The sequence below is a fragment of the Nerophis ophidion genome, linkage group LG05 (assembly GCF_033978795.1).
Source record: "Nerophis ophidion isolate RoL-2023_Sa linkage group LG05, RoL_Noph_v1.0, whole genome shotgun sequence".
NCBI lineage: Eukaryota > Metazoa > Chordata > Actinopteri > Syngnathiformes > Syngnathidae > Nerophis > Nerophis ophidion.
Window position 1 is genome coordinate 1,865,635 of NC_084615.1, and position 18,606 is coordinate 1,884,240.

The 18,606-nt window shown below is 42.8% G+C and overlaps 1 long non-coding RNA gene across 1 annotated transcript in view; it reads right to left on the reverse strand.

Moving 5' to 3' along the window:
- Nucleotides 1-545: 545 nt before the first annotated feature.
- The window catches only part of LOC133552483 (uncharacterized), a 179,384-nt gene continuing 161,323 nt past the window's right edge, over nucleotides 546-18,606 (reverse strand). The window contains exons 6-7 of the long non-coding RNA XR_009806720.1: nucleotides 15,776-15,875; nucleotides 546-1,175 (exon numbers count right to left, since the gene is read on the reverse strand). This is a non-coding gene — a long non-coding RNA (uncharacterized LOC133552483). The remainder of the gene's footprint in view (nucleotides 1,176-15,775; nucleotides 15,876-18,606) is intronic.

The window sequence follows — 18,606 nt, forward strand, 5'->3', positions numbered from 1 at the left end:
CACCTCTACAAATAACGGTTTGAATTGGTCGAGGTTATCGGGGACTGTTATTACTGACGGACAGGTGTCGCAGTGTGACTGCAACCGGGCTAGTAAGAAAACCCACGTCTCCATGGCGACATCTCTGTCACTTCCACTCATTCGCCGCTTTTCCACTAACGCAGGGGTAGGCAACCCAGAACGCTGAAAGAGCCCTTTTGGAGCCGAATAACACAACGCTGTCAAGCACCATTCATATAAAACTTGCGTGCCGCACTAACATTAGACTTTCATATAAAAGTGGGGGCTGCAAAAAAACCTTTTGCGGGCTGCGTGTCTGAGACCCCTGGTCTAGACCAAAAGTCCACATTGAGAGACTATGAGAGGAACTGTAAACTGTAGCCACAATAATAATATGCAATATTAACTTGTGATAGCTGTTGCACACATGCTTGCCAACCCTCCCAGATTTTCCAGGAGACTCCCGAAATTCAACGTCTCTCCCGAAAACCTCCCGGGACAAATTTTCTCCTGAAAATCTCCCGAAATTCAGGCGAAGTCCGCTTTCCCACAATATAAACAGAGTGCCTGCCCAATGATGTTATAACTGTAGAATGATCGAGGGCAAGTTCTTGGTTTCTTATGTGGGTTTATTGTTAGGCAGTTTCATTAACATCCTCCCAGCGCGGTAACAACACACAACAACAGCAGTCACGTTTTCGTAACGGTAATGTAAAGCAGTTCATCTGCCGTAAACAGCAATGTTGTGACACTCTTAAACAGGACAATACTGCCATCTACTGTGCATGCATATGTGACAATAACATCTACAGCTTTTAGAGCAGTGGTTCTCAACCTTTTTTCAGAGATGTACCCCCTGTGAACATTTTTTTAATTCAAGTACCCCCTAATCAGAGCAAAGCATTTTTGGTTGAAAAAAAAAGATGAAGTAAAATACAGCACTATGTCATCAGTTTCTGATTCATTAAATTGTATAACAGTGCAACATATTGCTCATTTGTAGTGGTCTTTTTTTAACTATTTGGACAAAAAGATATACGAATAACTAAAAACTTGTTGAAAAATAAACAAGTGATTCAATTATAAAGATTTCTACACATACTGTGATGAGTAGGGGACTTGTCCAGGGTGTACCGCGGCTTCCGCCCGATTGTAGCTGATATAGGCACCGCGACCTAAAAGGGAATAAGCGGTAGAAAAATGGTTGGATGGATAGCTGTAAATATACTCATCCCCTCTTAACCACGCCCCCCAACCCCATCTCCCGAAATGGGAGGTGTAAAGGTTGGTAAGTATGGTTGCACATTTACAACTCACCGCAGTCATGCTGCTGATACGTTGTCATGCAATCATAGCGTTGTCCTGATATAACCCCAAAATGTCTTCCATCACTATCATTTCTCTCGGAGAAGAGTGGCAGTGAAAAAAAATCGGTTTCAAACTACGACTGGGTAATGGTTTTGTTTTTCGTTCCCTTTTCAAATGTGAAAGTCCAATTGACCGTTTTCCCATTTCTGGATGGAAAGGTTCTGGAGTTGTCCCTGCAGAAGACATTCCTGTGCAGGTACTTAAGGGATGTTTCCATTTCTCCAACGTGATCCGCAGGGCCAAAAAGTCAAGACTGTGACTGTGAGAGTGGAATAAATAGAAGAAGGGATGGACGTGCCATCAGATGGAGATGTTGGAGGAAAGCAAGTCACCCCAGGAGGTGAATTAAGGTCAAATGATTCATATAAGCGCAGAAAGTTTGCATTTTATTCAAAGTCCACTGGCGGAGTCATCAAAGGTTTTCATGCCCAGGGTTACCAAAACAAACAGGGTAAATGTTTGGTTAGCTTTCTAGAAGGAATGTAAGGGACACCGTCTGGAGCGACAATGGGCTGGCTGCTGTAGTCATAGCATATTTTTTTTAACCTTATCTTACATCCCTAAGAATCCAAGCCGTGTACACACTTCCATGTCTTTGCAGCGCAGACCGGTGCTAGACTGGCAAAACCAGAAGCAGACAGACAGAAGCTATTCGCCGGGATCTATTTTTAAATTGTAAAAGGGTACATAAACTTGGGAATTATTGCTGCCTCGTAAATTGTACAAATGCAGCGTGACCCCTCAGAGACGGCCCTGAATGACAACCATATTGCTTTTAGTGCTTGCATGGTGGATCAGTGGTTTGCAACATTAGCCAGGAGAAGCAACTTTGGACAAAGCAAGTGCAACAAAGCATGCCGAGAAATTAGAAGCACCCCTACTAGGGAGTCATATGTTCAATGGATTATTTCATTTGTATTGTGTTGCTTCAATAGTTAGTTTAATGAGTTTGAATAATTAAGTACCGCATTAATATCTAATGGGAAGGGCTTTGGGAACCTGCAAGTCAGAACCCAGGGTTTGCTCTGCCAAAATGAAATGTATGTGTATATACATATATATGTATATATAGATATACATTATATGTGTATATATACATATATATATATGTGTGTGTGTGTGTCCATATATACAGTATTTATACATATACACATATATATATATATATATATATATATATACACATATATATATATATATATATATATATATATATATATATATATATATATATCAGGGGTCTGCAACCTTTACCACTCAAAGAGCCATTTCGATCCGTTTCACAAAATGAGGAAAACAATGTGAGCCGCAATTATTCTCGCCAATATCTGCTGGTGGCCCCACCTCAATCACGCAGGGAGGAGCGGGGGGGTTGATTGGTGCTTGCAGGGTGTATAACATAGTCAGGGATTGTCATGGGTGCAAAGGATTCTGGGTATTTGTTGTGTTGCGTTTCTCCCCAAAATGTGTTTGTCATTCTTCTTTTGTGTGGGTTCACAATGTGGCGCATATTAGTAGGAGTGTTAAAGTTGTTCATATCACAACCGTCAGTGTACTGTGTGTCACCCAGTATGCCTTGCAATCTCATACATGTGCCGATAGAAGCAGCGAAATGCATGTGTCCGGTCAGCACGCAAATAGCATTCCGTGAATGGCGGCCGCGGTGACATTCAAGAGGATGTTAAGAGTAATTTCATCATGGCATGCCCTTACTATTGTAGTCCGAGTGAAAATTGGAGAACGTTGACTCCGGATGATGTGTGGGAGAGGCATTGAATTCCGGAATCTCCCCGCAACAATCTGGGGGGTCGGCGATTGTGCAGCTGAGCCGAATCATAGTTGCCAAAGAGCTGCATGCGGCTCCAGAGCCGCGGGTTGCCTAACCCAGATATGTACATATATATATATATAAATATATATATATATTAGGGCTGCGAATCTTTGGGTGTCCCACGATTCGATTCAATATCGATTCTTGGGGTCGTGATTTTTTTTATTCAAAATGATTCTGTATGCATTCAATGTCTGCTGACATGCTAGCAGAGAAGTAGATTTAAAAAGAAAAAGCTTTTATAATTGTAAAGGACAATGTTTTATTAACTGATTGCAATAATGTAAATTTGTTTTAAACAAACCAAAAATATGACTTATTTTATCTTTGTGAAAACATTGGACACAGTGTGTTGTCCAGCTTATGAGATGCCATGCAAGTGTAAGCCACTGTGACACTATTGTTCTTTTTTTAAATTTTTATAAATGTCTAATGATAATGTCAGTGAGGGATTTTTAATCACTGCTATGCTGAAATCATAACTAATATTGATACTGTTGTTGATAATATTCACTACTTTTGGTTTGTTCTGTGTGGTGTTTGTGTCTCCTCTCAATTGCTCTGTTTATTGCAGTTCTGAGTGTTGCTGGCTCAGGTTTGGTTTTGGAATTGGATTGCATTGTTAAGGTATAGCTGTGTAGTGGTTTGTTGGATTGATTAAAAAAAAGAAAATCGATTTTTATATACATATTAGGGGTGTAACTGTACGTGTATTTGTATTGAACCGTTTCGGTACGGGGGTTTCGGTTCGGTGCGGAGGAATACCGAACGAGTTCCACACATACATATGAAGTAGCCGCCTATGCTAAAGTCTTAACAAGCTGCTCCGCTCCGTTCGGCCTCTAACTCCTGCACAGCACCCAGCATTGTCCCGCCCACACAACCATCTGATTGGTTACATACAAAGCCAATCAGCAATGTGTATTCACAGCGCATGTTGTCAGGTCTTCAGTGTCGATGTCGAGCAGATAGGTCTTTAGCAGGGGAGCAACGCAAATTATAGTCCAAGTCAACTACTTTCTAAACATCACTATGAGCCCGTTGACCTTCTAGAAACAAACTGCAGCTCAGCTCACTCGCAGTCCTGCCTTTAGGTGAAGGCTAGTTAGCTTTTAGCGAAACGTTAACTCATTTTGCGGTGTACGTGTGTGTGAGTGTGTGTGTGTGTGTGTGTGTGTGAGTGTGTGTGTGTGTGTGTGTGTGTGTGTGTGTAACAGACAGTGTTGATTGAGGTGTGTTGAAGCAGCAAAAAAGGACATTATATTAAATGAAGAGTTTCTGTCTCTGATAATGTATAAAATAATTCAAGTGCATCATAAAGCCTACATAAACTCCATGGTGGTCAGGGATGAATTTTCAGCTATAGTTACATGAATCAGTAATGTAGCAGCCTAGTTTTGAATGGCAGGGTCCCTGCTATCACATGTAAATACAAATATAACATTTACATAAAAAAAATCTTCTACAGGCTTCCCAAATGCTGTAATAAATTAAGCATGATGAGTTGACTTGAAACTGTTTAATGTTGCACTTTTTAGATGTTGAAGAAAAGTTGTGTCATTTTAGTTAATCAAAGCAACAACTTGAGGCAGTTTAATGTGGATTAAAGTGGGCAGAATTATTATAGTGTTCCCAATGTTAAAAGGATCAAGCCATTGTTTACAAATTTGGTAAATAAATAAGCAAAAAATGTATATTTTGTTGTTTTCTTACTGTACCGAAAATGAACCGAACCGTGACCTCTAAACCGAGGTACGTACCGAACCAAAATTTTTGTGTACCGTTACACCCCAAATATATATGTATATATATATAGTTACTTTATTTATATGTGTGGCCCCCAAGTCAATAAGTTTGGCCCCCTCTGACCAAGACAGTCAAAACCTTACCCTCACATCTTTACATGTTTAGAGCCTATGGCAACTACTGTATTTTGATTTGTTATTGTTGCTTTGGCATAATGACACCATCAAGAGTCGTTTAGAGAGATGTTTGCATATTTAAGCGTGCGTGGAATGTTTTTCATCAAAACCTGCTTTAATCAGCAAGTGAAACGCCAGTTTCATTGAAGGTCTTTCCACTGATGTGTTTTCAAAACTCCATCTTTCCACTGGCAGTGTCATGTAAAGCCTGGCAGCTCGCTCCCTCTCCCCTGCGCTGGATCCAGCGTTATAGTCGCGCTGCCGCCGGGAGCCGCTCGCCAGACCGACAGCTGCTCGGAAAAAAGATTGTGGAGGCTTCAAAGAGAAGACGCGAGTCCCAGTGTGACAGTAAAAAGTGTATCCAGTCGCTGACGGCTTTAAATGTTCACGCGCACGCCTCCAGTGACCCCCACCTCAGCATTGCAGGGCCAGGGAGGGCAATAAATCTGACAGCTGGGGTTGCTTCATTAGCGCTGATGCAAGTGTAAAAGGGTGTAAATGCACGTAAATCATTAACAGAATCCCAAAACAAAGGCTTTTCTTGGATAGTAAGATGAATCTAATGAAGTACTGCTGCATCAGCTTGCTTCTGGCTGACGCATTCTTGCCAATCCTCCCGAAATTCAACGCCTCTCCCGAAAACCTCACGGGACAAATTTTCTCCCGAAAATTTCCCGAAATTCAGGCGGCGCTGGAGGCCACGACCCCTCCAGCTCCATGCGGACCCTAATGACGTGTCAACAGCCTGTTTTCACGTCCGCTTTCCCACAATATAAACAGAGTGCCTGCCCAATGACGTTATAACTGTAGAATGATCGAGGGTTTAAATTTTAGGCAGTCTCATTAACGTCCTCCCAGAGCGGTAACAACACACAACAACAGCAGTCACGTTTTCGTCCACCGTAAAGCAGTTTGTATGCCGTAAACAGCAATGTTGTGACACTCTTAAACAGGACAATACTGCCATCTACTGTGCATGCATATGTGACAATAACATGGCTCCTCCATAGACAGATGTCTATGGAGGAGCCATGTTCATGGGTTGTACTTGTAAAGCGCTTTTCTACCTTCAAGGTACTCAAAGCGCTTGGACACTATTTCCACATTCACCCATACACTCACACATTCACACACTGATGGCGGGAGCTGCCATGCAAGGCCCCAACCACGAACCATCAGGAGCAAGGGTGAAGTGGCTTGCTCAAGGACACAACAGGCGTGACGAGGTTAGTAGAAGGTGGGGATTGAACCAGGAACCCTGGGGATGCATACACAGGTCCCCTGTTCATATGTTGTTTAATATTCAGTGTTTTATTGTTCATAGGTACTATTGTAAATCCCACTTTTTTAATTTTAATGTACATTTTGGGTGTCCCATTCAGTAAAAAACTGTAAAATTCCACAATTTTATTTGTTGGTGGTCTTTCCTAATTATTTTTCTAATTGTATCGGATATTGTGACTTTTGGTAACATCTACGGCTTTTAGAGCAGTGGTTCTTAACCTTTTTTTCAGTGATGTACCCCCTGTGAACATTTTTTGTAGTTCAAGTACCCCCTAATCAGAGCAATGCATTTTTTGTTGAAAAAAAAAAAGATAAAGAAGCAAAATACAGCACTATGTCATCAGTTTCTGATTTATTAAATTGTACAACAGTGCAAAATATTGCTCATTTGTAGTGGTCTTTCTTGAACTATTTGGAAAAAAAGGTATAAAAATAACTGAAAACTTGTTGAAAAATAAACAAGTGATTCAATTATAAATAAAGATTTCTACACATACTGCGATGAGGTGGTGACTTGTCCAGGGTGTACAAGTCCGCCCGATTGTAGCTGAGCTAGGCACCAGCGCCCCCCGCGACCCCAAAGGGAATAAGCGGTAGGAAATGGATGGATGGATAGCTGTAAATATACTCCTCCCCTCTTAACCACGCCCCCAACCATTCCCCTCGCCCCACCCCCTGAAATCGGCAAATATGGGCTGACGAGTCTTCTTATAAAGCTGCAAGTCATGAGCAACCTGCTCTTCAGCACAAGTGCAAAAAAAAAGCACACAGCGTGAATGTGCACGTGGGAAAAAACACGCTGTTTACGTGACTGTGTTTCTATCGCCATGGCAACAAATTCAACCTGTCCACATATCATCAGGTGGCTGATAATGGATTTGTCTGGCAGTGATGATGTCACTCCATCTGTACAATGGGGCATTAAATGTGTGCGTTGGCTCTGTGTTGAGTTAAGGATCCCGGGGAAATGAAAGTGCCAGTGTCGCCTCCAAATAGCGCCCCCGTCTTTTAAAGTCACATAAAATTTTTTTAAAAAAGTCTAAGTTGTACACTTGGGCATCGTCAGGAGCTTTGTTTCATTGTATTTTCCATTCATACTCAAAAGCCAAGAAAAACAGAGCAGCGTCAAAGTCAGACCTGTAAAGAGCGGCAAAAGCTGCAGAAATGGGAGAGTGGGAGACTTTATTTTATATGGCTCCTGTGTATGCATCCCCCGCTCCCTTTTCCCGCCCCTGGCGTGCAATACGGCTCTGAGCTCGGGCCAAAACCTTTCGCCGCTGCCGCCATACGCCCGCCACGCCTCTCCCTGCGAACACATTTTACGGTTCAGGTGCTACTCTCTGCATTTTCTTTCGGCAACGCGAGGCGGGCGTCTCCCCGGCGGAGGCTCAGGAGAGGCACAGCAGCTTGAGAATAATAAAGAAAAACATATTTTTCAAACCTACTAAGCCATACCGAGGCCACATGCGGCCCATTAAATTTTCAATCCGACCCGCCGGACATTTTCTACATATTTTTTTTTAGACCTTTAAAGTCCTACTGAAAGCCACTACTAGCCACCACACAGTCTGATAGTTTATATATCAATGATGAAATATTAACATTGCAACACATGACAATACGGCCGCTTTAGTTTACTAAATTGCAATTTTAAATTTCGCGCAAAGTATCCTGTTGAAAACGTCGCGGTATGATGACGCCTGATGTCACGGATTGTAGCGGACATTTTGATCCAGCACCGATCCCAGCTATAAGTCGTCTGCTTTAATCACATAATTACACAGTATTCTGGACATCTGTGTTGCTGAATCTTTTGCAATTTGTTCAATTAATAATGGAGACGTCAAAGAAGAAAGATGTAGGTGGGAGGCGGTGTATTGCGGCCGCCTTTAGCAACACAAACACAGCCGGTGTTTCCTTGTTTACATTCCCGAAAGCTGACGGTGAAGCTCTACTATGGAACAGAGCGGTCAAGCCAACATGGTTCCCTACCACATGTCAACCGGCAGGTTTCGGTGAGAAAAGGGTGGCAATAAGTCGGCTTTTAGCGTAGACATGAGCAGAGAGTTTGCGTCGTTCTTCCTGCAGCTGCAGGTGGGTGTCGCGGTATGATGACGCGTGACATCACGGATTGTAGCAAACATTTTGATCCAGCACCGATCCCAGCTATAAGTCGTCTGCTTTAATCGCATAATTACACAGTATTCTGGACATCTGTGTTGCTGAATCTTTTGCAATTTGTTCAATTAATAATGGAGACGTCAAAGAAGAAAGATGTAGGTGGGAAGCGGTGTATTGCGGCCGCCTTTAGCAACACAAACACAGCCGGTGTTTCCTTGTTTACATTCCCGAAAGCTGACGGTGAAGCTCTACTATGGAACAGAGCGGTCAAGCCAACATGGTTCCCTACCACATGTCAACCGGCAGGTTTCGGTGAGAAAAGGGTGGCAATAAGTCGGCTTTTAGCGTAGACATGAGCAGAGAGTTTGCGTTGTTCTTCCTGCAGCTGCAGGTGGGTGTCGCGGTATGATGACGCGTGACGTCACGGATTGTAGCGGACATTTTATGCTTTAATCGCATAATTCCACAGTATTCTGGACATCTGTGTTGCTGAATCTTTTGCAATTTGTTCAATTAATAATGGAGACGTCAAAGAAGAAAGATGTAGGTGGGAAGCGGTGTATTGCGGCCGCCTTTAGCAACACAAACACATTCCCGAAAGATGACGGTGAAACTTTACTATGGAACGGAGCGGTCAAGCGAACATGGTTCCCTACCACATGTCAACCGGCAGGTTTCGGTGAGAAAAGGGTGGCAGTAAGTCGACTCTTAGCGTAGACATGAGCTGAGAGTTTGCGTCGTTCTTCCTGCAGCTGCGGACCGTCTTGCATCATCCCACCGGCCGCCCCCGACCGTCGGATGCTTACACAGTGGAGGAGGGGGGGAAAAAAATCTCGAGAAACGTGGCTTCCCTCGGAGACACTGGCGGTCACCACACCTGTGGCCACACCCTTCCGACTTTCAGGTACGACCATATAATCTCACTAAAACACTAGTAACACAATAAGCAGATAAGGGATTTTCCAGAATTATCCTAGTAAATGTGTCTAATAACATCTGAATCGCTTCCACTGCCCTTTTTTTTTTCTAGCTTCACTCTAACTTTCCTTATCCACAAATCTTTCATCCTCGCTCAAATTAATGGGGAAATCGTCGTTTTTTTCGGTCCGAATCGCTCTCGCTGCTGGTGGCCATGATTGTAAACAATGTTCAGATGTGAGGAGCTCCACAACCCGTGACGTCACGCGCACATCGTCTGCTACTTCTGATACAGGCAAGGCTTTTTTATTAGCGACCAAAAGTTGCGAACTTTGCTGTGGATGTTCTCTACTAAATCCTTTCAGTAAAAATATGGCAATATGGTGAAATGATGAAGTATGACACATAGAATGGAGCTGCTATCCCCGTTTAAATAAGAACATCTCATTTCAGTAGGCCTCTAAAAGACCGTAAGTCTTGAACTATAGAAAGTATTTCAATGGTTGAAATGTGCACCCTTGGGTGTCATAAGAGTTATTAAGTAATCTACGTCACAGCAGCTCAGACAAGGACCAAAGCAGAGTGGGTTAGATTTGTTTTCAGAGCAGCCAGCACCAAACGCCTGTGTCAGGAACAGATGCAGAAGCAACTTTTTACAACAAATGTCTGCATATAAGTGTTAATATATCATATTGTAGGTGTTTATTACATTTTGCATTCATATTTGCTGTTTGTTACATTTTTGTTGTGTTTTGTTTAATTGCAAAAGATGTGTATGGAGGAGACATGTTCATATGTTGTTAATATTCAGTGTTTTATTGTTCATAAGTACTATTGTAAATCCCACTTTCTTTATTTTCATGTACATTTTGGGTGACCCAATCAGTAAAAAACTGTAAAATTCCACTACTTTTTTTTTTAGGCGGTCTTTCCTAATTTTTTAGAATTGTATCGGATATTGTGACTTTTGGTATTAGTGTTCCTGAAAAAAGGGACCCAAACACATACTGAACAGCAGATTTGTACAGCGAAATGTGTTTCTATCATTAATAAACACATACACATCAATGTCTCAGTGTGGCCCCCGAGTCTAAATAACTGCCCACCTCTGTTCTAAGATCATTTTGGATTTGATTCGAAGCAAAATTAAGGGATTATTAGCTTCTAAACTGAGAGAATAAAAAAAAGTCAAATACTGCGTGTAAAGCGGACGGGTAGATGGGGAAGTTTGAATGTTTTTTCTGACATTTAAATATGAAATCTGACTCTCACTATTATGTTAGATCCACTATGGACTGGACTCTCACAATATCATGTTAGATCCACTATGGACTGGACTCTCACTATTATGTTAGATCCACTATGGACTGGACTCTCACTATTATGTTAGATCCACTATGGACTGGACTCTCACTATTATGTTAGATCCACTATGGACTGGACTCTCACAATATCATGTTAGATCCACTATGGACTGGACTCTCTCACTATTATGTTAGATCCACTATGGACTGGACTCTCACTGTTATGTTAGATCCACTATGGACTGGACTCTCACTATTATGTTAGATCCACTATGGACTGAACTCTCACTATTATGTTAGATCCACTATGGACTGGACTCTCACTATTATGTTAGATCCACTATGGACTGGACTCTCACTATTATGTTAGATCCACTATGGACTGGACTCTCACTATTATGTTAGATCCACTATGGACTGGACTCTCACTATTATGTTAGATCCACTATGGACTGGACTCTCACTATTATGTTAGATCCACTATGGACTGGACTCTCACTATTATGTTAAGTCCACTATGGACTGGACTCTCACTATTATGTTAGATCCACTATGGACTGGACTCTCACTATTATGTTAGATCCACTACGGACTGGTCTCTCACTATGGACTGGACTCTCACTATGGACTGGACTCTCACAATATGTCTCTCACTATGGACTGGACTCTCACTATTATGTTAGATCCACTATAGACTGGACTCTCACTATTATGTTAGATCCACTATGGACTGGACTCTCACTATTATGTTAGATCCACTATGGACTGGACTCTCACTATTATGTTAGATCCACTATGGACTGGACTCTCACTATTATGTTAGATCCACTATGGACTGGTCTCTCAATATTAAGTTAGATCCACTACGGACTGGTCTCTCACTATGGACTGGACTCTCACTATGGACTGGACTCTCACAATATGTCTCTCACTATGGACTGGACTCTCACTATTATGTTAGATCCACTATGGACTGGACTCTCACTATTATGTTAGATCCACTATGGACTGGACTCTCACAATATGTCTCTCACTATGGACTGGACTCTCACTATTATGTTAGATCCACTATGGACTGGACTCTCACTATTATGTTAGATCCACTATGGACTGGACTCTCACTATTTTGCTAGATCCACTATGGACTGGACTCTCACACTAATATGTTAGATCCACTATGGACTGGACTCTCACTATTATGTTAGATCCACTATGGACTAGACTCTCACTATTATGTTAGATCCACTATGGACTGGACTCTCACTATTATGTTAGATCCACTATGGACTGGACTCTCACTATTATGTTAGATCCACTATGGACTGGACTCTCACACTATTATGTTAGATCCACTATGGACTGGACTCACACTATTATGTTAGATCCACTATGGACTGGACTCACACTATTATGTTAGATCCACTATGGACTGGACTCTCACTATTATGTTAGATCCACTATGGACTGAACTCTCACTATTATGTTAGATCCACTATGGACTGGACTCTCAATATTAAGTTAGATCCACAATGGACTGGTCTCTCAATATTAAGTTAGATCCACTACGGACTGGTCTCTCACTATGGACTGGACTCTCACTATGGACTGGACTCTCACAATATGTCTCTCACTATGGACTGGACTCTCACTATGGACTGGACTCTCACAATATTATCCCAGATCCACTCAAGGTCCATTGCAGCAGTCGCCCTTCAAGGTTTCTCTTTGTCCTCCCATTGGGTTGAGTTTTTCCTTGCCCTGAGGATGTCGTTGTGGCTTGTGCAGCCCTTTGAGACACTCATGATTTAGGGCAATATAAGTCAACTTTGATTGATGGATTGACCAAATCTATGCAATAATGTTTTTTATTGGCTGTAAACATACCAAGTGTGTGTTTGTATATGGCGGGGCGACTTTTGGGTTTAGGGTGGACTTGGGGCCTTTTAGGGGTCTTGTGTATGGGGGCCCAGAATGGACTGTATGCTCCAGAAAAAAAAGGCCCTTGTTATATTACATTCTCTGGGCGCCACACTTTTTAAAGGCTTGCTCTAAAGAAAGGAGCCGATGAGACACACCTTGGTCATTTGACCTGGTTCACAAAGACATTCAGCTGCAGGACTATGGACTTCATGTCAGGGATTGCAATCATGCTGGACTCTGTCCTGAGCTCATCAACATGCTTATCTGCGCTCAGCGTGGAGAAGTACTTCTGCACTCCTGCTTATAAAAATGTGCAAACTGGCTAGACACAGCGACTAACTTTCCACTGAGTCTAATACGCTCGGTATGTGCTTCCTTGTGCCAAATTCCTGAAAACAATAACAAAAGGCAAGACTCTAAATTGGCCAAAGGTGTGAACGTGAACGCTTGTCAGTCTCTCTAAGCAGGACTTTCATGACCCGCCTGGTGTATTTGGGACTTATACTCCAAACATTTTATGACAACTTCAAATAAAAGTACATTTCATTGTTTGATCATTTAATACATATTTTAAATATCTATTCAATTATTGATTTCATTATTTCATGATTTGACTAATTATCTCAGGATTTATTTATCCAATTATTTCATAAACTTGTGTTAGAAAATGTATTTTTTATCGGAAGGTGCAGGAACAGGAACACAACGTCTCCAGTCGTCTGTTCAGGTTAGGCCTGGCCCTAATGACACGAGGAACCCTGGTCGTCTACGTTCGAGTCCGAGACCCATCTGTCTTTCCCAACTTGACGGCCAAACTGAATCTCCAAAAAATCTAAATGAATGTCAAACATCCGGACTTTTAAAGCCTCAGACGCTGTTTTATATCCACGACTTTACATGCTGTCAATCATGTCAACAGGTCAAAGTTAACAATAATCATTTATAGACTTCAGCAGCAGAAAGCACAGGTGCTAACCCGTATTCAGGACTGTACTCTTGGACACAGAAACCATAGACTTTGGAGACTCTGTTTTGAAACAGCAGTGGGTAATAAATGATAACATAACTATGTGGTCCTCTCCAAGGTTTCTCATAGTCATAATGGTCGACGTCCCACTGGGGTGAGTTTTTCCTTGCCCTTATGTGGGCCTACCGAGGATGTCGTTGTGGTTTGTGCAGCCCTTTGAGACACTTGTGATTTAGGGCTATATAAATAAACACTGATTGATTGATTGATTATCTGTCAAAGTCAGCCATCAAAGACTGAAACTTACAACTTTAGGAAGTCTTTGAAGGAAAATATGCTTTTTTGAGAGTCGGTGGTAGATATTTTAGACGTTGCGGAATATTTTGAAGCAACATTTGTCGATTGAGTCGACGGGTAAAGTAGAGAAATATATCAAAATTGTGGGAGTTATTAATGCAAGTCATACTTGCCAACCTTGGACGGGTTTAATAATGGTCTTTACTCGAAGATGTTAAATAATGCTGACACGTTGAATGATCTTTTAACTGCTTTGATGATCATGTTCATTTGAAGCCCACACTCTCACACACACAAGTACATGCAAGGCAAACTTGGTCAGCAGCCATACATGTCACACTGAGGGTGGCCGTAAAAATAACTTTAACACTGTTATAAAAAGCCATAAAAAGTTAATAGAATTAAAATTGATGGAGAATGTCGGACTATTTCATTCAGAAAGCTAGCTCATGTAAAATATCCTAAACTTTGTTTTTTTAAAGAAAGAATCGGAATCGAGAATAGTCAGGAAACGGATTCGAAACAAAGAATCGGAATCATTGGAATTCAAACGATACCCAACCCTAGTCTTCACTGATCATGTCAATGCTATTTAAGCCAGTCTGTTTCAGTTGTTCGTCCTGGCAACATCACCATCTATTACCTCTACTCATGTCATGCCATGTTAGCTCCACTCTGCTTCATGTCATCTTTCACAGTTCCTTGCCAAGTAAGTTTTTGTTTATTGTTCATAGTTTCTACCTTTGGGCAAGTTTTGTTTCATTAGTCCAGTTTATACCAAAAAGTTCTATTTTGGTTTCATCTGACCACATGACATTCTCCCAATCCTCTGCTGTATCATCCATGTATCCATTTTGGTATCAACTCAACTGCTGGTGTTTGGAGGAAAAAGAATACTGAGTTGCATCCCAAGAACACCAGACCTACTGTGAAGCATGGGGGTGGAAACATCATGCTTTGGGGCTGTTTTTCTGCTAAGGGGACAGGACGATTGATCCGTGTTAAGGAAAGAATGAATGGGGCCATGTATCCTGAGATTTGGAGCCAAAACCTCCTTCCATCAGTGAGAGCTTTGAATGCTTGACCAAATACTTATTTTCCACCATCATTTACAAATAAATTATTCAAAATTCGTACACTGTGAATTCCTGTATTCTTTTTTCCCATTCTGTCTCTCCCAGTTGAAGTGTACCTATGATGAAAATGACAGACCTCTGTCATCATTTGAAGTGGGAGAACTTGCACAATCGCTGGCTGACTAAATACTTTTTGCCCCACTGTATATGTACATCTTTTTTTTTCCAAATAGTTCAATAAAGACCACTACAAATGAGCAATATTTTGCACTGTTTACAATTTAATAAATCAGAAACTGATGACATAGTGCTGTATTTTACTTCTTTATCTCTTTTATTCAACCAAAAATACTTTGCTCTGATTAGGGGGTACTTGAACTAAAAAAATGTTCACGGGGGGTACATCACTGAAAAAAGGTTGAGAACCACTGTTCTAATGCGCAGCAAAGTCCCAAGCTGACAAACCCTAAACATGAACTTGCATCATTCTCACTGAGTGCCAGCTTCCCAAATGTCTTCTCTCAAGTTTGCATGACCATTCTTGCAAACATCAAGTCTTGAGAAACTGCCCGATTCCTGTCAATTACTAGTCAGTCCACACAGGGAACATGACGGCACCTGTTTGGCTTCTGATTGCCACTCATAACATCTGCCCCCCCTTCGTCTGCGGATAATGCAAACCTTGTTTCATAATTCATATTCCCGGTTTTGTTTCTGCTATTTGGCTTTGCACCTGTGACTGTATGTGCTTGAACATGGACACTTACTAAAGCAGATGTCTGTCTTTTTGCTGTGAACTCTGTCGTCTGGTCACGGCGAGGACAGCTGAGGTCACAGCAGCGGCCAGATAATCCACATCACGCCTGCCTGTTAATAGAAAACAGACATTAATGGCAGATTCTTGCATGTGATTAATTAATTCCGTTTTCCAAGCCGCTCTTTTTCTCCCTCTCTCTGTCTGAGACGTTTCATCAGTGTTGCCACGGACAATTAGTCTCATTGTTCTGCACTGGCATCCAACCGAGCATGCCTGACGGGTCTTGTGCCCACAAGAAGAAGTAGAAGAGCAATAGGAAGTCGGAAAACCCAACCTGACGTTTCCTGTCACCACTTTTTAACAGGAAAATGTTTTTTTTGTTTTTTTTGCACAAATGCAAATGGAGGAGGAAATTAAAATGGAAATTTTCTCATTTAATAAGGAAATGTCAAACAGAAAAGGGCTGTGAATGTCATTTGTGTGCTGTGGGAAAGGAACTATGCAGTGGACATACAGTGGGGCAGAAAAGTATTTAGTCAGACACAGATTGTGCAAGTTCTCCCACTTCAAATGATGACAGAGGTCTGTCATTTTCATCATAGGTACACTTCAACTGGGAGAGACAGAATGTGAAAAAAAATCCAGAAATTTTAAAGAATTTATTTGTAAATGATGGTGGAAAATAAGTATTTGGTCAACCATTCAAAGCTCTCACTGATGGAAGGAGGTTTTGGCTCCAAATCTCACGATACATGGCCCCATTCATTCTTTCCTTAACACGGATCAATCGTCCTGTCCCCTTAGCAGAAAAACAGCCCCAAAGCATGATGTTTCCACCCCCATGCTTCACAGTAGGTGTGGTGTTCTTGGGATGCAACTCAGTATTCTTCTTCCTCCAAACACGACCAGTTGAGTTTATACCAAAAAGTTCTATTTTGGTTTCATCTGACCACATGACATTCTCCCAATCCTCTGCTGTATCATCCATGTATCCATTTTGGTATCAACTCAACTTCAATCAATCAATCAATGTTTATTTATATAGCCCCAAATCACAAATGTCTCAAAGGACTGCACAAATCATTACGACTACAACATCCTCGGAAGAACCCACAAAAGGGCAAGGAAAACTCACACCCAGTGGGCAGGGAGAATTCACATTCAGTGGGACGCCAGCGACAATGCTGACTATGAGAAACCTTGGAGAGGACCTCAGATGTGGGCAACCCCCCCCCCCCTCTAGGGGGGGGGTTGCCCACTTGTGGTGTTTGGAGGAAGAAGAATACTGAGTTGCATCCCAAGAACACCATATCTACTGTGAAGCATGGGGGTGGAAACATCATGCTTTGGGGCTGTTTTTCTGCTAAGGGGACAGGACGATTGATCCGTGGTAAGGAAAGAATGAATGAGATTTTGAATCAAAACCTCCTTCCATCAGTGAGAGCTTTGAATGCTTGACCAAATACTTATTTTCCACCATCATTTACAAATAAATTCTTTAAAATTCCTACACTGTGAAGTCTTGGATTTTTATTTCACACTCTGTCTCTCCCAGTTGAAGTGTACCTATGATGAAAATGACAGACCTCTGTCATCATTTGAAGTGGGAGAACTTGCACAATCGCTGGCTGACTAAATACTTTTTTGCCCCACTGTAAGTACATGCTTTCATACGAAATTACAATATAAAGTGGACGTCATTCTTAACCAGTCCAAAAGGTCAGACCAAGATCGGATTGTAGGAAACTGAAGACATTTTTCTATTAAGAAATAATGTAAATTCAATTAAAACAAAAATAAGCAAAGGGCTCATATTATGATATTTCATCTACATCAGGGTTTCTTAACCTTTTCCACTACAAAGTCTATGAAGGTTCTCATTCATCCAGGTCATTGTCATCTCAGGGCATTCAATTGATCGCAACTGGACTGTTTGGTTTGTCTTAGGCCCCTTCTAGGTTATCCGGGGTATGACCCACCTAACCTAATCACTGTCCACAACAATGCCACCGTTTAAGACCCCCTCCCCCTCTGTCCGCCGGCGCAACGTGACTATGGAGAGGCGGAGCCGGCAGTCAGACAGCGAGGCAGGGCACACCGTAGCCCAGCCCAAAATGGCGGCGAGGAGGCGTAACCGGCAGTCCGACAGCGAGGAAGGGCACACCGTAGCCCAGTCCAAAATGGCGGCGAGGAGGCGTAACCGGCAGTCCGACAGCGAGGTAGGGCACACCGTAGCCCAGCCCAAGATGGCGGCGAGGAGGCGTAACCGGCAGTACGACAGCGAGGCAGGGCACACCGCAGCCCAGCCTAAGATGGCGGCGAGGAGGCGTGGCCGCCAGTCCGACAGCGAGGTAGGGCACACCGTAGCCCAGTCCAAGATGGCGACGAAGAGGCGTGGCCGGCAGTCCGACAGCGAGGTAGGGCACACCGTAGCCCTGTTCAAGATGGCGGTGAGGAGGCGTAACCGGCAGTCCGACAGCGAGGCAGGGCACACCGTAGCCCAGCCTAAGATGGCGGTGAGGAGGCGTGGCCGGCAGTCCGACAGCGAGGTAGGGCACACCGTAGCCCAGTCCAAGATGGCGGCGAGGAGGCGTGGCCGGCAGTCCGACAGCGAGGTAGGGCACACTGTAGCCCAGTTCAAGATGGCGGCGAGGAGGCGTGGCCGGCAGTCAGACAGCGAGGCAGGGCACACCGTAGCCCAGTCCAAGATGGCGGCGAGGAGGCGTGGCCGGCAGTCCGACAGCGAGGTAGGGCACACTGTAGCCCAGTTCAAGATGGCGGCGAGGAGGCGTGGCCGCCAGTCCGACAGCGAGGTAGGGCACACCGTAGCCCAATCCAAGA